This window comes from Hylobates moloch, unplaced genomic scaffold, assembly GCF_009828535.3.
Source record: "Hylobates moloch isolate HMO894 unplaced genomic scaffold, HMol_V3 SCAFFOLD_17, whole genome shotgun sequence".
NCBI lineage: Eukaryota > Metazoa > Chordata > Mammalia > Primates > Hylobatidae > Hylobates > Hylobates moloch.
In genome coordinates, this window is record NW_026652292.1 from 75,224,422 (window position 1) to 75,247,046 (window position 22,625).

At 42.3% G+C, this 22,625-nt stretch overlaps 1 protein-coding gene and 1 long non-coding RNA gene across 2 annotated transcripts in view; one reads left to right on the forward strand and one right to left on the reverse strand.

The window, feature by feature from the left end:
• ZNF518B (zinc finger protein 518B) overlaps positions 1 to 14,265 on the forward strand; it is a 121,017-nt gene extending 106,752 nt beyond the window's left edge. The window contains exons 8-9 of the mRNA XM_058430121.1: positions 5,271 to 5,365; positions 14,205 to 14,265. The gene's annotated coding sequence lies outside the window, so the exon portion shown is untranslated. The remainder of the gene's footprint in view (positions 1 to 5,270; positions 5,366 to 14,204) is intronic.
• Positions 1 to 22,625, reverse strand: part of LOC131381652 (uncharacterized) — a 95,591-nt gene that overhangs the window by 57,216 nt on the left and 15,750 nt on the right. The gene's annotated exons all lie outside the window — the stretch shown is intronic.

Sequence of the window (22,625 nt, forward strand, 5' to 3'; positions counted from 1 at the left end):
ATTTTGCTAGGAACATTTCAGCAGCAGCACTCAGATGGTACAGCTTTGGAGGAAATAGAGATATGCATTATCACCTTTAACCTTGGGGAACGTCTCTATCAGAACAGTGATGTTTCCTGATTGAGCCTTTCCACCAACACAGATGCACAGGCTTTATCACCACTGCTGGAAACCACAGGACAAAGACTAGTCATCATCTGAAGCGCATCATTTTAAGAAAACTTCACACAGTAAAGACCATATATGATCAAGAAATTTAGAGAGTTGATATCTTTAAAGGAATAGGAGCAGACATCAGGCAGACAAGTTTATATAAGCTTAAATAGAAATATTCAGGCAAAAGATAGTACTTGATAAAAATGAGATAAATCCTGGAATGAATGTGTCTGAAGATCACAGGAGTTTTTCTGATGATTGGAGAAAAATACGAAGGCAAAAATGAGGACAAATGGACAGAACATATTTGCTCCACTAATTTGGATATCCCCGCCTTTCTGGGCTGCAAAGTGCAAGCTTGGAGAGGTACAGGACTTTCAGGCATTTGGGTCCAGGGTACCTTCCATGGACCTGGGCATGGGGTTCAAATATCTATGGACTCTGCTCAGACTGCTCATTCCACTGTCTGAGTTACAGAGATGATAAGGAACAGCAACAGATAATTCAACACTTCCCTGCATTATGTGTTTAGAAAAATTTCCATCAGAATAAAATCTTTTGAAATGTAGATTTTGAATCCTATTAATCTGAAAATTCAGTACCACATAGGCACAAATGTTATGACCACTAAGACAGATCTGGAAGATCCAGTGAGGTAGACTCCATCTAGCCAAACCTGAAGCATGCTGTACTATGCCAAGAATCCAAATTAGCTAAAAATGCAGCTTACTTTTCTCTTGTAGGCAGGGCTTTAACCCAGTAGGACAGGGATATTAAGACTTTTACATAACATTGTCAAAGTAGATCCCATTTACCTTTGCAGAAGGCATCATAAGGGGAACTGCCTGACCTGCCACACCTGTCACAGCATAGGCTGTACCCTGGAGCCAGAACTCAAACCTTGATTCTGTATCCAAGACATGAAACAAGGAGTTTTCCTAACTAGCCACATACTTCATCAACCCACTCACACCAAGAAAGAAAATCAGAGCTGGTCTATAAAGAGGACAGACTGCCATGACCATGGGCAGCGGTATTTGGGGCTCAACCTAAGAACATTGGGAGGAGAGAAAAAGATTGTGAGACTTGGAATCAACCTAATAACATTGGGAGGAGGGAAGAGATTGTGAGACTTCGAAGGGCCAGTCCTATAGCATGGATGTTGCTGGGCCTTTAACATCTACCCTTGACCACAGCAAAGGGAGCAACGGCAAGGAAGGTTTAATACCCAAGACCAAGGTCTCAAGAGGCAGAAGCCAGTGAGGGAAGACTCTGGTGACCCAGACCCAATCAATACTACCCATGTAGTCCATTTTATGGGCATGAAATGGAGTGAATTTCTCCACTGGAAAAGTAGTGGGAAGCCTCACCAGGAGCACTGTAAATCCTCTGGTTTAATAATGACCCTCATGTGGAAACAATATCCATGCCAGTCAGGCAAGGGGCAGAGAACAACCCAGCAAGTGTCCAGAGGCTGAGGTAATAGAAGTGAAAAGCCACAAAGGATTGCAAAATTAAACCCAAACACATTTATGAGCAGCTTGCCCGGGAAGACAGCACCAGGTATGGTGGATCCAGGTACTTCGGTTAATCCTGCCAGGACTGCAAACAAGAGAAGGGGTCCACACCAGCTTATTTAACCCTACACATTTCAATTGGGAGCCAGAGTTCTTTTGGCTGGAATCACAATTCGACCCCACACCCTCCACTCGAGGAAAAAAGTAGGAAATGTTGGAGAAGGGAAAAATAAATTCTGATGAAAAGATCATCAATGGCTCAATTTCAAATGGGATGCTGACTTCTTAGCAGCTTAGTACCATGTGGAAGCACGCCTAAACTAAATGTTAAAGGAGTTTCAATCTTATTTACTCCTAAGTAGTATGTTCTATAGCAATAACAAGAAAAAGTTGACATGTTCTTACAAGTATGCATTACAGCCCCATGAAGGACTGAGCACTGCAAATTTCTTTAACAATTATAACAGCATATGACAAGTGACATAAAATAGAAGGTAGATGACATTTTAGCTCTTGCATCAAACAGTCTCACCTCTTTTCTGTGGTAGAAAGCATGAGACTTAAAAGAAAACACCCTTTGAATATAATGATCAGTCATCTCCACTTTTTATTCTCATTCTGATAAATTTAATAGAAAGACATTGCAGGAGATAGTTATAGGACAAGGGTGAAAGACACAGGGGTGTGTGAGCAAGCTGTCCCAGGAGGAGGAGAAAGTCCCCATCACAGGAAGGAAGAGTGGGGAGCTCCTTGCTGCAGTAGGCACTGAGCTCATTTGTCTTCTGCTGAGACAGAAACCCAGGCAGCTGCACATTCTACTTCAATGACTGAGCTGCCCCAGGCCACACCCTGATCCTCTCAGCTAGCTTGTTTTCCTGTAGAGGGACCCCAGCAGCTCAGGGGAATAGATATTTGCATAAGGAGAAAATTGGTGGAATGTTAGAGGTAGTGGGTTAAACCGGACTGTAGCCCTCCAGGAGGGATATATGTGAAATGGATTGCTCGTGGTTCCTCCACGGTCCCCAAGCAGGGTTGAGTCTCAGTCGCCTCCATCAGTGACCAGCTCAATCCTAACCCCTCTTCAGTGGCTGCCCTCTCTGCGTTGCCACCCTTTCACTCTCCTCTGGGCTCCCTTGGATCACTTTCAAATAAGGGACAAATAAAGTAGGCAGATGAAGGGTCCCTCTTAAGTCCTCTTCCAAGTCCCAAGAACCCGTGAATATGCTATGCTACACAGCAGGCAGGGAGTGAAGGGGAGAGATGGAAATGAGGTTGCTCATGATCTTGAAGGTACAGAGATTCCCGGGATTGCCCAGGGGCAGCAATGTCAGGAAAGTGATTCAAGTGTTAAAGTGGGAGAGGCAGGGAGAATTGGAGGGGAGAATCAGGATTCGAGATGTGGGTGCTCACTGGGCAGCCAGAGGTGGTCCCACCTGAGGCAGAAAAGGGTCTCCACACTGAAGGTTACAGAAGGAACAAGGTAAGGAATTCCAGGGTCTCTAAAGATAGCTAAAGGCATGAAACAAATTGCCCAATAGAGCAGCCAGTTAGACAACTTTGCCAACATTTTCATTTTTTCCAAGTGACTCCATTCTAAACCTCTCATCTCTATGATAGAATAAATTTATTTACATTTAAGCTCCTAATGCACTGATTACTTATCACAATACCATAGGAAATATAGCACCTGTCCAAAATTCTTACTTCAACATTCAGGGGAATCCAGAAGTCACTGCTTTGCACCTTATATTTCAACTAGGAGGCCTTAGAACTCTCCTCTCTGGCAACCCTAATCCAGAAAACAGGCAAGAAGAATGGCCACACATCCTCTTAGCATCCAGGAGGGAGATTTTGCAGTGATATTACAGATGGTTCTCATTTCAAGTGAGTGTCAAATGCTTTGAAATAGATTAAAACATGAAAGAAATCAGTATTTTGGTTTTCTATGGAGGAAACTAAATACACAGCACAGTACATTAATGAACTATTCTATGGAGTAAGACATCTTCCTCACTGGATTCTACCACCAGAATAGAAATCATATATAAATCATTCCAGACACAAACAAACATTTTCAAAATGCCCCTTTCCACGCAACTAAGTAGACTGGCAGACAACTGAGTGCTTCCTGAAGTTCTGCCTCCCAGAGAGGCTCCCATTTCACAGGAGAGCACGAGGTCCCTGCCTTTCCCAAGCTGTAGGTCAGCATGGGTCCCAAGTAGCACATTTCTCACTGCACATTCACAACAGCAAGCTCTTCTGACAGCTCTAAATCTTCCTCTTCCTGCTATGGCTGCTGCCTTCCAGGCTCTTAGAATCACTTTGCAAGAAAGAAACATAAAACACAAATGTGAAAGGGTCTAAGATATGGAAAGCAAGACCAGCAGCGAGAACACTAGGAGAAAGGACCATGACATCCGAGACCCCCAAAAATACTGCCTACAAACTCCACAGCCAGTGGAACTTTCCTGGGCATAAAATGTCAAATCTCTGAGCAGTCAAGTGGTTGTATACTCTATCTGGACCATTCCAGGCACTCTGGCTTGGGAATGACTCTCACAAACACAAAATGAACAAGAGCACCTTGCAGACAAGGATCAAAGGCTAACCTAGGCTGTATCTAAGAGACTGAGATGATAGGGGTCAAAGCACTTTATAAAGAAGTGGGCAAAGTTAGAGCAGACACTCTTGGCAGCAGCTTCCACTAGAGATCAGCACAGGTTCTGGTTGACTCAGGGACATGGTTTAGTCCCGCCAGGGACTGTTGGTATAAAAGTTCAAAGGATCTTATCACTCCTGCTCATTCAATCCTAAAAATTGTAATTGGGAGGCAGTGACATTGGTCACTCTCACTATAACTCAATTCATCAGAACAATGTGGGACATTGGAAGGAGTACATTTCTTCCTTCAAAATATAGCAGTTGCACAAAAACAGATGCAGACTTAAAAACTCACATGCAAAAGTTTCTTTAAAAAAAACTAAATGTGTTAACAGTTTAGATCCTATTTACACCTAAACTTACAGTATATTGCAATAAAATGCCACATTCACATATACAAACACAATGAGAAATCTGCACACTCAAATCTCTGACATCCCACTGAAGGAATGAAGTTTGCAACTTCCCTCTAGTAGTTTATCTTAGAACTCATGGTACATAATGGAGAGCTGACATTTAAAGGAACACTACTTTTAGATCTTTAAGCATACAATCTAATTTTTGTGGAAGAGAAAGTATGAGACGTAGAACTTATTAAAGGATGACTTGTCAATTTTTCTATTCAATTTTTTACATCCTGTGTGAGGCACAGATAAAGCTGAATGAGATGCAGGGGTATGTTAAGAATCTCTTCCCAGGAGAGGGAAGTGTCCCTATTACAGTAAGGCAGTAGAAAGCTCTCTGCTGCAGTGGATCCTGAGCCCATACCTCCCATGCTGAAAGGGTGATCCAGCCTTTAGCATTCTTCTGGAATGACTGGGCTGCTCAGGGCTACACCTGTACCTTTTAAGTCTACTTGTTTTCAGGCAGAGCCACGTTTCAGACAGGAATTCATGCCTTCAGGATAAAGGAAAAACTAAGGAACATGTCTGATAGGGTTGACAGTGACCAGAACATCATCCCAGAGGGACGATCGAGATGCATTATTCCTGGCTGAAGACATACAGCAAGATGAAGTCCCAGTCGCCTCCGTAAGTAAGCTGAGTTCCCTCCCCAACCACCCCCCCAACCCCTTCACTGGCTATTCTCGTCACCCTTTCACCAGTTCAGCATCTTCCTGTGGGCTTCCTCAGAACACTTTGAAATTAGGTACTCAATAACATGGGCAGATTAGTGACCCCCTGAGATTTCTAAATCTTAATCCTTAGATGCTGGGAACATGTTTTTGATATGGCAAGGGGGAATTTGGGAGATAGAACTGGGGTTGCTAATCAGCTAATGTGCAGAGATCACCCTGGATCATCCAGGAGGGTCCCTTGTCACCAAAGGTGATCAAAAAAATTAAACAGAAGAGGGAGGCAGAAGCAGAATGAGAATCAGATCTCAAGATGCACTCCCAGCTCTGAAGCTGAGGGTGGAATCCCTCTGTCGGAAGCCCAGAAAGGGGCCACAAGTCAAGGAATGCAGGGGGCTGCTGAAAAGGAAGTCAAGGAAACAGACTGTCCTCTAGAAAAAAAAAACAAGCCAACCATGTAGACAGCTTCATTTTGTCTAGGTGAGACCAATTTCAGTCTATTGATCACCACTGTAACGTGAGATAAACCTGTTTTACTTTTCAGCTTTCTACATATGGCTAGCCAGTTTTCCCAGCACCATTTATTAAATAGGGAATCCTTTCCCCATTTCTTGTTTTTGTCAGGTTTGTCAAAAGATCAGATAGTTGTAGATATGCAGCATTATTTCTGAGGGCTCTGTTCTGTTCCATTGGTTTATATCTCTGTTTTGGTACCAGTACCATGCTGTTTTGGTTACTGCAGCCTTGTAGTATAGTTTGAAGTCAGGTAGCATGGTGCCTCCAGCTTTGTTCTTTTGGCTTAGGATTGACTTGGCGATGTGGGCTCTTTTTTGGTTCCATATGAATTTTAAAGTAGTTTTTTCCAATTCTGTGAAGAAAGTCATAGGTGGCTTCATGGGGATGGCACTGAATCTATAAATTACCTTGGGCAGTATGGCCATTTTCACGATATTCATTCTTCCTACCCATGAGCATGGAATGTTCTTCCATTTGTTTGTATCCTCTTTTATTTCATTGAGCAGTGGTTTGTAGTTCTCCTTGAAGAGGTCCTTCCCATCCCTTGTAAGTTGGATTCCTAGGTATTTTTTTCTCTTTGAAGCAATTGTGAATGGGAGTTCACTCATGATTTGGCTCTCTGTCTGTTATTGGTGTATAAGAATGCTTGTGAATTTTGTACATTGATTTTGTATCCTGAGACTTTGCTGAAATTGCTTATCAGCTTAAGGAGATTTTGGACCGAGATGATGGGGTTTTCTAGATATACAATCATGTCATCTGCAAACAGGGACAATTTGACTTCCTCTTTTCCTAATTGAATACCCTTTATTTCCTTCTCCCGCCTGATTGCCCTGGCTAGAACTTCCAACACTATGTTGAATAGGAGTGGTGAGAGAGGGCATCCCTGTCTTGTGCCAGTTTTCAAAGGGAATGCTTCCAGTTTTTGCCCATTCAGTATGATATTGGCTGTGGGTTTGTCATAGATAGCTCTTATTATTTTGAGATACATCCCATCAATACCTAATTTATTGAGAGTTTTTCCTTACACCTTATATAAAAATTAATTCAAGATGGATTAAAGACTTACATGTTAGACCTAAAACCATAAAAACCCTACAAGAAAACCTAGGCAATACCATTCAGGACATAGGCATGGGCAAGGACTTCAGGTCTAAAACACCAAAAGCAATGGCAACAAAAGCCAAAATTGACAAATGGGATCTAATTAAACTAAAGAGCTTCTGCACAGCAAAAGAAACTACCATCAGAGTGAACAGGCAGCCTACAAAATGGGAGAAAATTTTTGCAATCTACTCATCTGACAAAGGGCTAATACCCATAATCTACAATGAACTCAAACAAATTTACAAGAAAAAAACAACCCCATCAAAAAGCAGGCAAAAGATATGAACAGACACTTCTCAAAAGATGACATTTATGCAGCCAAAAGACACATGAAAAAATGCTCATCATCACTGGCCATCAGAGAAACGCAAATCAACACCACCATGAGATACCATCTCACACCAGTTAGAATGGCCATCATTAAAAAGTCAGGAAACAACAGGTGCTGGAGAGGATGTGGAGAAATAGGAACACTTATACACTGTTAGTGGGACTGTAAACTAGTTCAACCATTGTGGAAGTCGGTGTGGTGATTCCTCAGGGATCTAGAACTAGAAATACCATTTGACCCAGCCATCCTATACTGGGTATATACCCAAAGGATTATAAATGATGCTGCTATAAAGACACATGCACACGTTTATTGTGGCACTATTCACAATAGCAAAGACTTGGACCCAACCCAAATATCCAATGATAGACTGGATTAAGAAAATGTGGCACATATACACCATGGAATACTATGCAGCCATAAAAAAGGATGAGTTCCTGTCCTTTGTAGGGACATGGATGAAGCTGGAAACCATCATTCTCAGCAAACTATCACAAGGACAAAAAACCAAACACCTCATGTTCTCACTCATAGGTGGGAATTGAACAATGAGAACACATGGACACAGGAAGGGGAACATCACACACCGGGGCCTCTTGTGGGGTGGGGGGACAGGGGAGGGATAGCATTAGGAGATATACCTAATGCTAAATGATGAGTTAATGGGTGCAGCACACCAATATGGCACATGGATACATATGTAACAAACCTGCACGTTGTGCACATGTACCCTAAAACAAAGTATAATAATTTAAAAAACCTGTTTTACTTAAGCACTAACTTGATGTCCATTTAGTACAGCAGAAAGAGAAAGAAATGCAAGACATGTCCAACATTCTTAATGTTCTTTTGTCAGGGTGAACAAGAGTCAGTCACTGATGTTCACCTGAAAGTTCCTCTAAGAGTCTTCGTAACTATTCTTACCCTGAGAATCAATGAACAACAAAATTAAAGGCAACATATAGTATATCCTGAGCATTTCAGTATTTAAGTGTGATAAATAGATGTGTTTGTTCAGTTTACATGTGAAATGTATAGGTACAAATGGCATGAAAGACAGATTAAAATTTACAAGAGTAGGTCCTGATTATTTGTTTTCTATGAAATGTACTAAATATATGATTTAGAACTTTCTACAAGGTATTCTGTTGCCCAAATAACTTCCCCACTTGATTCTATCACCAGTTAAGATATGACACCAGTCGCTTATCAGTTGTTCCGAACATAAACAGATGGAAATAGTCTTCAAAATGTCACTCTCCCATGACTGACAGGCTAGAACAACCAAAAGCATTGTCATTCTCTCCACCTTAGACTATGTGGAAGGTCCTATTGAGATGGACCAGGAGGTTCCCTGCTCTTCATGAATTGCAGGTCAGCATAGCACCAGGAGAGGCTGATAATTGCTCACTAAGGACTCACCAAAATATCATGCTTCAGGTAAAATTGCTGAGTCTATCAAAATTCTCACTGTACTGGCGCTCTAAAATCTCCCAAGGCATATCAGCCTCAAGCACCACAGTACACGTCTGCAGTACGAAAAAATACTACCCTTAAAGATGTAGGATGGACGTGGTAGGCAATCCTAGGAATGAGATTCTGGGACATCATTTTCCATGTGGCTTTTTAGAGGATTCCCAGGGAGACTGAGTTGCACACAGCATAGAGGTGACCTCTTCAATGCTCTCTCATTTCTGGGTGCTTTTCCTACCCTGTCTTCATTACTCCTTCGTGTTTCCTGGTTTCCTGGAGTCACTTTCACAAGACTTTCTACCTCAAACATAGGTCTCAGGATCTGAATTTAGGATAGCCATATGCAGATACTCAGGTCTCACTTCAGATAAGAATCTTAACTATTCTTCTACTGGCATGATTCATCCATTTGAAAATGCCCAATTACTTCTATCAAGAATAAAGGTGGGACTTGTTTTACAGTCTCTAGGGGAAGTGCATATTATGAACCCCGTTCAATTAATCCATTTTTTCAATGTTCTTAGCAAGACTGTCTGAAATTGCAGGAAGTAGGTGTAAGATGTACAGGTGGCCCGTGGAACAAATGAATCCAAAATTAAAACCTCCCACCAAGAGCACTCTAGGAGGCCATTATCTTAAGTGAAACAACTGAGAGACAGCAAGTCAAATACCTGTTCTCACTTGTAAATGGGAGCTACATGTGTACATATGGACATAGGATGTGAAATTACAGACATTGGAGACTCAGAAGGGTCATGGGGTGATGGGTCAAGGGGTAATGGGAGTGGATCATGAAAAACTAATGGATACTATGCACATTATTGGGGAGATGGATACCCTAGAAGCACAGGTTATCACTATACTTGTAACAAAATTGCACTGTACCCCTTAAATGTATAAGAAAAAGCACCCCAGGCCATCACCTTCTCCCCTTTTATGCTAAAGAACTTCAATTCAAAGAAATGCACATTGTTCAAAAATTTCCAACCAAAAGTGGTCAAAAAATTTCAACTGTTATGGGAGACCACATTCCACTGGAACGTTGGGATTAGAAGCAAAGCTCTGGGTAAGACACAGAAGCAGCCTCACTCATGCTATTTGCTCAGATCCCGATAAGTTGTCCAAACCATCTCCCCGACTCTGAGAATCATAAATTGAACAAGTCCTGAAAAGGGAACTGAGAATCGACCTAAAAACCTAACCAAATACAGCGCCAAAAGGCCCCATCATACAGGATCAAGCTGGAGAAACTTTTTTCTCCAAGATGCAGGCAGTGCCCAGTATCACAACCACGAGCCAAGAGCTGTGAAGGAAAGGTCATGTCCATTTTCAAGCATTGTCCCTCGGCAGTGCCTACCCCTGAAAGCCTATTGTCCCTGATGGATGGTGCCAGCCACACAGGATCATGTATCCTTTCGAATACAGGTAGGAACCCAGAGATAGGTCTGCACACGCCCATTCATTCACCAAAAAGACCCTGCAATGCTGTGCCACCACCCAAAAGCAGATGAAATGTTTTGGTTTGCGTATCTTACAGGTTAAAAACAAGCTCTACAGCAGGTAGAGTATTTCTGGTCATTTACGGATCAGGAATAAGCTGGAGCCTCCAAGATCATGCACATACAAGGAGATAGAATCTAATTAGAAACCCTCTGGAGTACAGAGGGTTGCACTTGCACAGAGCAGCCTGCAAAGCCCGACTCCATCTCCAGACACTTCTGTTAGTTCTTACATAGCCATAACATGAAGCTCAACACACTCAAGAATCAGGAGAAAGCACCTCAACTCCCCATTCCCACTTCATCTCCCTCAGCACACAGCTTTGAAAGATCTAGAAACTTATGTTTGATCAAATTATTTCAGGTTCCACTTGGCACATCAAAAACTCCTTTCTACCTGGATCTTCCTGCTCATCCCCATCACTACCTATATATATGTGGTGATCTGGGCTTGGCATATCTCCACAGTGTGGGGGCTATGTTCCAAGTAATGACTCCTTAGGTGAAAGCAAACACAGAAGCTAGCAATTCTCTGCAGTTAAGATGGGAATTGCCAAAGGCCACTGTGGCCTCCAAGACAATGACCAGGTAACAGTCCTTGGGTGAATACCTCTTACCTGAGATTAAAATGGCCAACAAAAGTGAAGAATGATCCTTTTCCATGGGGTTGGTTTGTCATCCTTCCTACAGATGATATTTTAGGCCAGCAACTTAACATTCTTGGAGTATACTTGAATTCGAGGTTTGAACTCAAAGATATTGATGCTGCTGCTTTAAAACCAAATTCTCTATGCTCTTCTCTAGTGATTCTTCGACAAGACTGAACTCAGAATCACATGCAATGCAGCAAATCTCCTTCCAGAACTCAAGTGCAAAAAGATAAATGCAGTCTTCTAGTTAGAGATCAAGTCTCTGCCTATAATATCCAATATAATCCCCAGAGAATAAAACTTACTAGTAATCCACAAGAAGGATTTCTAGTGTGTTGTCAGTTATGTTGGCATTAATATGGTAAGTTGGTTTTTCCAAATGAGCCCACGAACTGACCCTGGAAAGACCTGGCAGATGAGCGATCTCAGTTATTCAAACACACATTTCAGTGTCAGTCTTGGGTATCATCCACACCACCCCAAACTCTCATGGCTTCACTGCTGTCCTCCACCTCCCTACTACAAGAGATGGTAAGAACCACCAAGACAGCTGGAGACGTGTCTCCAATATGCACAAGTGTGTGAAATGCAAGCATAAGAGATTTATTTTTTCTTCAGACTCTAGCACTTACGGCAAGAAAGGCCGAGAGGAATCAGACATGTTCCCACCAAGCAACTGTGGGATAACAGCATTAGAATTTCTGCTCTACAAGATTATTTATGCTTTTATTAGATTTTTGTCCCAGAATATTATTATAAGGGCTGTATCAGGCCATTCTTACATTGCTATAAAGACATACCTAAGACTGGGTAATTCTTAAGAAAGGAGGTTTAATCATCTCATGGTTCTGCAGGCTATTAGGGAACACAGCACTGGCATCTGCTTCTGAGAGGCCTCAGGAAGCTTACGCTTATGGAGGCAAAGGGGGAGCTTTCATGTCATGTGGCAAAAGCAGAAGAAAGGCAAGGGGGAGGTACCACACACTTCTGAATGACTGCATCTTGTGAGAGCTCACAATGGTGAGGACAGCACCAAGGCATGAGGGATCCACTTCCATGAGCCAAATACCACCCACCAGGCCCCATCAGCCAACCTCAAATATTACATCTCAACTTAGGATTTGGTGGTGATATCCAAACTGTATCAGGGCAATATAAGGAAATATAAAAGGTAAATATGCATCTCAAGATCTCTTGGTCAGAGTAGTCAGTGAATATTTAGTTGAAAGGAGGCATTGGGACTACCATGGAGAATCAAAGGAATGAGACACCTCTACCCACGTGGTTAAGAGTGCTCTCAGACAGGGAGACTCACAGACTAATATTGGTCACTTTCTATGCCACCAGCATGGCAGGCAATGGCAATCCCTCCAAGAACACAGGAGGGAGAGAGAATTAGAAACCCTTTAAACTACAGAGGCTTCAGCTTCCACGGAGCAGCATACAAAACCTCACTTCATCTCCTAACCCTTTAATTTGCTCATAATTCCAACCAAGATATTCCTGTTCATCCCATCCCTACCTAGGTATTGTTGATCTGGGCTTGGCATGTCTCCAAACATGTGAGGAGTGTTACAAAAGTTATAGCTCTTCAGGTGGAAACAAGCACAAACCTAGCAAGCCTCTGCAGGAGTTTCCATGGAAGGCTGCTGTGGCCTCCAAGACAATGCCCAGGTGACACCCCTTAGGTGAATGTCTCATACCTGAAATTTAAGTGGTCAACCTGAGTCAAGAATAATCCTTTTCCATGGTGTCAATTTGCCATGCTTCCTATAGGTGATATTTTAGGCCAGCAACTTGAATTCAAATATACTCCAAGAATGTTGAGTTTGGGCCTCAAAAATACTGATGATGCCCACTGTAAAATCAAATGCTCTGTGCTTAGTGCTTGAACTGCAAGACTGAACTTGGAACCACATGCAATGGAACAGATCTCCTTCCAGAGCTTGAGTGGAATAAAGGAAATACAGCCTTCCAGTTAGAGATCAAGTGTCAGCCTTAAAAATCCAACATAAGCCGTAGAGATTAACACTTTCTAGTTAGAAGTCCACAAGGAGGATTTCTGTTCTAGGTTACAACATTGGTGTTATGAACATGGTAAATTGGTTTTTCCAAATGAGCCCACACAACCCGATTGGGAAGATACCACAAATGAGCAATCTCAATTAAACACGTACTTCAGTCTCAGTCCTGGACATCATCCACACCATCCCAGATTCTTCCTTCATTGTTCTTTACTTCTGTAGAGATGGTGGTCAGAATGCCTAGATCAGCCACCAAGACAGTTGGAGATGTGTGTCTACATGAACAAGTGTGTGAAATATAGGCATAGTTGAGATTGTTTTCCAAACTCTGGCGCTTACAAAGAAAGGCTGAGAGGAGATCAGACATGTTCCCACCAAGCAACTGTGGGATAACCAAGAATTAGGGTTTCTGCTCTGCAAGATTTAAGCTTATAGTGAATTTTTGTCCCAGAATATCATTTTAGGGGTGGTGTCAGGCCATATCTTGCATTGCCATAAATATCTAAACTGGGTAATTTATAAGAAAAGAGATTTAACTGTCTCACAGGATGTATGGCAAGAATAGCACTGGTATCTGCTTCTGAAGAGGCCTCAGGAAAATTTTACTTACAGTGGAAGACAAAGGGAAAGCTTGCAAGTCATATGGTATAAGCAGAAGAAAGGCAAAGGGGAGGTGCCACACACTTGAATGACTAGCTGTCATGAGAACTATGGTGAGGACAGCACCAAGTCATGAGGGACCCACTTTCAGGACCCAAACACCTCCTACCAGGCCCTACTGTCCAACATTAGGATTATATCAACATGAGATTTGGAAGGGATATCCAAACTGTATCAGGGGCAATATAAGGAAATATATAAAAGGCAAATACGTATCTAAAGATCTCTTGGTCAGAGTAGTCAGTGAATATTTAGTTAAAAGGAGGCATTGGGACTATCTTGGAGAATCAAAGGAATGAGAACCAGACCAGCTCAGATAGGAAGACTCAGGCTAACATTGACCACTTTTCCACACCACTGGTGTGGCAGATAATGGCAATCACACACAGACCACAAGACAATGAGAATTAGAAACACTTTGGAGGACAGAAGATTGAGATTCCACAGAGTAGCATACAAACCCACACTTCTCCTGACCCCATAGTTTTCTCATGCTTCCAACTTAGATCTTCCTGCTCATCCCATCCCTACATAGGTATGTGTTGATCTGAGCTTGGCATGTCTCCACACATGGTATGAGGAGGGTTATAACTTATGGCTCTTCACATGGAAACACGCACAAACCTAGCAAGCCTCTGCAGGTGAGAGAATTTCCGATCCTCCTCAGGTGAATGCCTCTTACCTGAGATTTAAAGTGGTCAACACCTGAGTCAAGAATTTTTTTCACTGTATCAGTTTGCCATGCTTCCCGACAGCAACTTTGTAACATTCTTGGTGTATATTTGAATTTGACTGTTGGACTCAAAGATATTGACGATGCTACTTTAAAACCAAATGTTCTGAGCTTTTCTCTAGTGCTTCTTCCATTAGACTGAACAACTCAGAACCACATGCAATGGAACAAACCTCCTGCCAGAGTTCAAGTGGAAAGAGGCAGATGCTGCCTTCCAGTTATGGAACAACATCTCAGCCTATAAAATCTAACATAAGCCCTAGAGAACAGAATCTGAACACACTAGAAATCCTTGAGGATTTCTAACTAGTAAGTTTATGTCTGTGTTATAAACATGCTAAACTGGTTCTTCCAAATAATCCTGCCATACCCAAAGTGCTCATCTGCACTATCTTTCCAGTCTCAGTTGGAACACATTCCAGTCTCAGTCCTGGGCATCATCCACACAATCCCAAAGTTTTACTTCACTGTTCTTTACTTCTCTACTAGAGATGGTGGTAAGAACACCTAGATTAACCACTGAAACAGTCAAAGATGTGTCTCTCCCTGTACAGGTGTGTCAATTGAAGGCATAATACTGAGATGTTTTTCAGCTTCCAGCACTTAAGGCAAAGAAAGGCTGAGCGAACTCAGGCTTGTTCACACCAAGCAATAGTGGGATGACACAGCAGGATTTCTGCTCCAGAAGATCAATTTGCTTTTCAAGCCTGTATTGAATTTTTGTCCTAGGATCATTTCATTTTTGGGACAAGAGAAGGAGATATAGAAAATCAAGTATGCATCAAGAAATCTCTTGATCAGAGCAGTCAGGTAATATGTAGGTAAAGGACATATTGGGACTGTAATGGAGATCCAAAGGAAGGAAGGAAGATGACAAACCTCTCTACCTGTCTGAGCACACATCTTCTCCAGATATGGAGACTCATAGGCTAATGCTAACCACCTTCCATACCAGTGTCACAGGTGGCTGAAGACCATGCATACTGGGCACGTGAGAATTGGTGCTCTAGAGGGACCAAGGTAGGCTTACCCATAAACAGGTCTCTGAGCTAGTGGTTATGAACACCCTTGTTCCACCTTCAGGACTATCTTCTCCCTATGCAAAGGTAGGTGAGACTCCTAAACGGGAGGGTATTTCTGAGATGTTATAGCCAATGCAATACCTCTTAGAGAAAATGTACCAGCAATGCACCAGCAAGAACATGCAAGCTACACTCCTGCTTTCCCACTGCCATGCATTCACACAAGAGTTCACACTTGGTTTCAGTCTTAATGAGGAGCTCAGGAAAATAAAAGGGAAGGCCATCTCCTTTTAAAGGGCAGGATCTTGATGTATCAATGTCACATTTCTCAAATGCCATGGTTACAACATTTGCCTGATCCCAGCTAATGAACAGCAAGAACATCAATTCATATGAAGTTAACTCATGAAAAATTAAGGTGACCCTGGAGAAGTTATTTGCAGGCATAGACCTCATTTTCCATGTCCCCCTCTATAGATCGGAAGGCTCCACATTTTTCTTCTGGAGCAGGCTGACAGGAAAGTTGACCAAGAGTTCTTTATGGCCAAGGATCTAGACTATATACACAAAATTCTCCAGTCATATTCAGAGGAAGATTTTCATGAGGCAGCAGTAATGAAGCCAGGGTCATTTCAATAGGGAACAGGCAGGGTATAATCAGGGATAAGAGAAAAATGACCTCCAAACAGAAGCCGAACATATGGTTTATCATTAGTGCTAAAATGTATGAGTGAACTCAAAAGTGAGGTTTCTCCTTCAAAAACCTAAGAAAAGGAATGAGGGCAGACTCAAGTTCCAATGCAGAGTCATGCTTCGAAGATGGCTATTCCATGTGTAATATTTCAAACGTGAGTAGGACCTCTACAAGATGGCATGAGGAAATGTAAAGGGTTCTGTAACACAGAAGAATTAACATTCCTCCCAAGTGTTCCAAAATATCAAGTTGGCTCATCACAATCAGAAGAATTAAGCAATAAGATTGTGTTTGTCCAAGGTCACTTAACACACCTCAGAACCCTAGTGCAGATAGAACTTAGTTACATACAGAGCTAGCAGGGCAATTAGCTTTATTCAAGTTGACTTATGAAGACTCACGTGCCCATGCAAGAAAACTTGAGAAAACAGGCTCCTCTCTGAGGCCCTGTCCACAGGCCAGCAACCTCCAGTGTCAAGGCAGTTTGGCTAAAAGCAGCCAAAGCAGAAATCCCACTGTGGAACAAATGTCAATTGCTGTGAGAATTTATGAGGTGACACATAACCCTCATTTATCTGACCATGTGGGATTGTGGTCCTTAGAGGAAATTGGTCTCTTCACAAATACTTTTCAAAAAGACTGTTTACTCTCCCTGTGTCTATGTTATATTCATAGAAGATGAGGGGAGTGAGAAGGTTCATCATATGCTAGGTAAGACCAAGAAAGATTCCAGAAACCAACAGATCACCAGAGGCTAAAAGCCTAAGATTCTCATGTCTTATTAGTGGAGGACCCTAGTATGACAAGGATAATATCACCAACATATTATGGTCAAGACCAGGTAGAGTGAAAATTGAGAGGAACCAGGTATATCAGTGTAAGAAAATGTTCTTGATCATTAGTGCTCATTTGTCTTTGGAAGTGAAGGTCTCTGTGAGGTGTTCCTTTAACAATATAAAACGGCAGAGGACAGCAAACTTTTTTGCTTTTTTATACTTTAAGTTCTAGGGCACATGTGCACAATGTGCAGGTTTTTTACATATGTATACATGTGCCATGTTGGTGTGCTGCACCCATTAACTCGTTATTTACATTAGGTATATCTCCTAATGCTATCCCTCCCCCCACCCCACAACAGGCCCCAGTGTGTGATGTTCCCCTTCCTGTGTCCAAGTGTTCTCATTGTTCAGTTTCCACCTATGATTGAGAACATGTGGTGTTTTTTTGTCCTTGCGATAGTTAGGACAGCAAACTTAAAGCCTCAGGAGAGGTTCACGCTATGAAAAGAGTTGTAGTTGGTACACCACCACCTTGGGTGCTCACCTAACTAGCTGCCAAGCCACAGCCAATGGCAAGATCCAGGAAATATATAGAGTTTAAAACTCTGAGGCCCCACTGATGGGTCTATGGGATAATCTAAAACAAGGTGGCATGACTCCCCAGATGCTGAATAAAGGAAACAGGACTAGCTGTGTTCTCTAGAGGCCAATGGGAATCTGCTCCCACAGTGAAATCCTTTCTGGTTGGGAGGATAGGGATTTTAACATTTATGGAAGGATGAGTTTAGCAGGCTCCCATCTCTGGCCTCTGCCGTGTAAGTAACAGTCATGGAGTGTTCTAGAATTGGGTTATTTCTACAGTAACTCACAGACCTCCTTTAGTACAGTATTGAATATCTCTCAAGCAGTGTAAGCATTTCAGTCAACACTCCTCGGAGTGCAGGGTAGTGATATTTAGAGACTGGAAACATGTTCCCTGCTCTCCTACCTTCCTGCTGAAGGAACAAGCAGACTTCCTGCCATCACCAGCTTTCAGGAGAATGAGGTGGTGTTAAGCCCCCTCACAAGTTTCAGAGAATGAAATGGGAAAAAGTTCACAAACTTCCAGTTCATTTTTAAGAATTTCTTCATTCAGTACCAAGGGAAGATTAGCTTTTAATCTTTCACATGTCACACTGTTCAGGTGCCTAGTTACCAGCTCTAGGATCAAGTAATAAAGCAAATAATGACCAAGATGAAATAGCCAGACTCAGGGTAGTCTGAACATGATTCCATCACTTCAAGAGTAATGAGCTTGTAGCAAAGATAAACAAGTCACATTAAAGGACCTTACTTTGATCTAGGCTGGACACCATTGATTGGTGCTATACCCTGCTGAGGCTTCACTGTAATAAGCCATCACAGAAGAGTGTTCCAAAAGGCTTAAACGCTCTGCTCTCAAAAAAATAAACATTTGGAGTATGTGAGCAAGTAATCACAAGCTCAGAAATCTGTTCCCTTGAGAGGTTAAACTCCTGCTCCAAGGTTTTTCAGGCTGAACTGACCTCACCCCTCCAGACACAGTAATCCTAACAGCATGGTGCATGCAATGAGCTCATGGTTCAGGACCCAACAGACTGAGTCCACTGGTTGAATTGTCCACAGCTTTGCTGCTAGAGTAACTAAGATGCATGAGTCCTTAGAATCCACAGCTGGTCCATGAGCTGCCTGCTTGTCACATGGTTGTCAGCAGAGCTGCTAGAAGAGGCAAAATGCTTTCCTGCACACTGACAAGTTCTTTGTGGGGGGGGGGGGAAGCTCTAGAATTATTTTCCTTATTACAGCCATGGCATAGGACCTCAGCCATCCTTTGCAAAAAAGCGTTGCCAAGAACAAACCAGAAGGCAAAGAATGACTAGAAACCATGACTAACAGCTGTCTTCCTTACCCAAAAAAGGATCTTTGGATCAGTTTTTGCCCAATAGTCAAATCCTGCCAGTGGGATGCTTTCGACTGAAGGTTTCAAAATTCTCTGCTAGTCTTCCAAACAGGCTCTACCTGATCAGAGAAGGAACAATTCTCCCAATGATGATCACCATTCCCCACTTTTCCATGGCAATCAAAATTCTACTAGTGCCAAAGGCATCACAAGACCGGCTACAAGGGGGCATCTAATTCAAACCTTCTAGCATTTCACTTTAGCTCCCATTGGAGAAATGTCAAGAGCAGCACCTCAAGCTTCACAGGTTCAGAGGACATCCAGCTATCTTACAGAATGACATTCAAACCAGGTGGCCATCAACTCAGCCAGTTAATGTACAATTATTTCTTGACAGCCACTGTAAGAACCCACAAGACACAGCAGTCACCTACAGGGAACCATTGCCTTAATAAATTAGAACTTACACCCAATGAAGTTACTAAAATAAAATTAGTAAGTTTTTTTCAGATATACGAACAGGTATTGATGAACTCTGGAAGAATTTATCAGTGAATAAAGCAGACAAATGTTTGGCAAGAAAACAGTACTGTATGTGAACATAAGGCAAAAATCATTGGCAGAAGATCACAAGGAGATTTTTGATAACCGAAGGAAAAGACAGACTAAAATAAGACAGACACAGTGTATTTGTTTCCCAACATCTTTGACCCCCAGGGCCCTCAAAGTACGTGAAGTGAAATACAGGACTTGCAGACCTTGTGGTTCAGAGTATTCTCTGCCTGTGGACATGTGGTTCAAAAATAATCTGTGTACCCTGCTCTGCTTAGACAGTTTGGTCTGAGTTATAGAAGTCAAAGAGCAGCAAGAGGTAACAGAACACTTTCTATTATTTAGAAGGTAAATTTCTATCTGCATAAAGTATCCTCAGTAACTGGAATGTGGATTTTCATCTGGTTTGAGTTAGGAATTCATGATATCAAGATTGCTTTCTGTGGACTTGGAATGTCCTGAATTCAATTCCTGCTCTAGTCAATGCTGAGCCGTGTTAATAAAGAGTTCAGAGGATCAGGAAATGCTAAAATACGTTTTATTTTCTCTAGATAACCTTTATTCATGCAATCTGTCCAGTAAAAGACTTTCAGAGGGAACAGTATAAATGGAACCCATTGCCTTTAATAGAAAGCACATTAAGGGGCAGCAGGCTGATTATGTATTTAAGATACAGATTTGTAACACCTGTCATAGGCACAAACTGCATACTCTGGAGGCCAGTAGTTTACAGATCTAGATTTATACATCATTGCAAAGCCTCAAGTGAGGTGTCTTCTGATCTGGACAATTTGATTTGCCTTTAAACAACTCACTTAAAAGAATGTAACGATTGGTGCCATAAAGAGGCTACACCCGTGTTAAGACTCCTGGGCAACTGTCTGAAGCTCAATCTAAGGTCAGAGTAGAAGGAAAAACACTTGCCTTGTCCATTGTATGTACCATCTACCAGAGGGTCAGCTTTGCACACAGCATGGACATCACTGAGCTCTTAAGCTCAGCCCTTCACAGCCAAGGAAGCCTGTGGCACCTAAGGCTGAATACCTTAGATATGAGAACCATGGAGCCTGGGGACAAACAACTTAGTGACCTGGGCTCACAACAGACATTGTCCATGTGATTTACACCCAGTGGGACTTTCCTGGGAGTCAAACGGAGGGCATCTCCCCCACAACACTCAGGTAGGGAGGATCTTCATGACTGGCTTGGGAACGACTCATGTGGACTCATAAGGAACAGGAGTATCAGCCTACATCATGTTTTGGACCCTTCCATGTCTAAGGGGCAGAAACAATGAGGATCAGACCCTACAACAGAGTTGGGAAGAGTCAAAGCTAAACAGAGCCAGGAGCTTTCACTTAAGGTCAATAGAGTCATCAATCCAGGCACATGGGTTAGAGCTGCCAGAAGTGCAAGCAGGAGGGTTTCCAACACTGACATTCTTCTCATGCACTCAAAGGGGTTTTAAATGCATAGGTAGTGTCAACTAAAATAGGTTCCCTAAAATTTATGGAAGACTACAGGCAGAATGTCTGAAGTGTGAACAAATTCTTCACACTAAGGAGCACCGATTTTTCAAAGTCAAAGGAGATTATATTCACTTTAGAAGTCAAAAATTGAAGGGATCTCTTACAAAAATATAGGGAAAATAAACACTTCAGATCATATTTTACTGTAAACTGTATATAGGTATATAGCAGTGAAATCCAATACTTAACATATTAAAATGTCCACAGAAGTATGAATCTAAGCCTAGTATTCTTTACTGCCCTATAAGGCACAGTGTTAAACTGTTCTATCATATTTTGAACTCAGGATTACATAGAGCTGATATATAATCAAATTTTAGATCATTAAACATACTCAACATTTGCGGTGGAATGTATGAGATGTAAAAGGCACATCCTTCATAGATACGTTATTAGAGTTTTGGCTTCCTGATGGATCAGTGGGAGAAGTGGGTGAAGAACCTCCTCGAAGAAAAACATCTCCATCACAGAAAATGAAAGAAAAAGCTCCTCATTGCAGTAGGCTCTTAGCCTGTCCCTTTCCTGCTGAAAGACACATCCAGGTGTCTTGGCATTTGATTAGAATGACTGAGCTGCCCCAGGCCATACCCTCAACCTCTTGGTTTACTTGTATTCATTCAGAGCCATATACAGCAGCACAGAGGCTTTGACTCCACTTGTGTAGAACAATCCAGGGCAAAAGAAAACAGTCAGGAGTCTTTCATGCAGGTTCCCAGGACAGTGCCCAAATCATTTCCCACTCAGACTTTCCCAACAGGAGCAAAAGAGTCCACCTATGAACAGGACCTCACATGGCCAGCATACCACATCACACAAAACTGATGAAGTTTGTCTCCCAAAATGTATTCTCAGGTGGAGAAATCATAACCCATGATATAAAGAACCAACAGACCAAGGAAAAGTATCCCTCACAAGTTACTACCATATAAAGACGCAGAGCCTACAGGGACAATGGTTAGAAGATCTCCTGTGCAAAGTGGATTGAAGAGCCTGAAATCTCAGCCCAGTGTGTGCAACCACTTGGGGACAGTGTGGCCAGGCTTATCACTGTGTGTCAATATCCTATGATCATTTAGGATAAACTGATAAAGTTTCTTCTAGGGCATGAGAAAGGTGAAAAACTTCACTGCATGATTCATACTCTTAATAGGAATTGACCCCTATATTTTGACACAGAAGGAATAAGAGCATCAGGCAGACAAGCTGAAGAATTATCTTTGTAGTCTCATCACAGAGGCAGCATTACGAGAATCACACTAGATCCATGTACACTGTGGATAATGGAATATGGCCTTGGAAGCTTTTGCCTTGGTGCATTAGTGCAGTGTCCAGCCTAGCCCTGTCCCTCTGCAGGGAACCCAGGTAGAGGAGGGTTTCCAACACATCCCTGGCTTCCTTCTCATTCAGCTCTTGGAGGATCCAATGGGAAGGCAGTGTTTCCTTATCAGGCCTTGTGACTACTGCAAACAAGCCCCAAGCCTGTCATAAACAGGCCTTAAAGAAACTGGATTTCTGCAGCATAAACAGGATTTCTGCAGCAATGTGATATGCTCATGATGGCTATCACGCACACTGCTAGCAGTTGGTTTACTGGGAATGCCTGGCCCACCCAGAGTGGAAAATGGCTCAAACCACCAATAGCATGAGCAGCCTGTGCCTTAACATGTTTTTGCTGCTGATAATCAGCCAGAGCCTGTTTCTCTGCTCCTAAGAATGCTTTGTTTCCTGT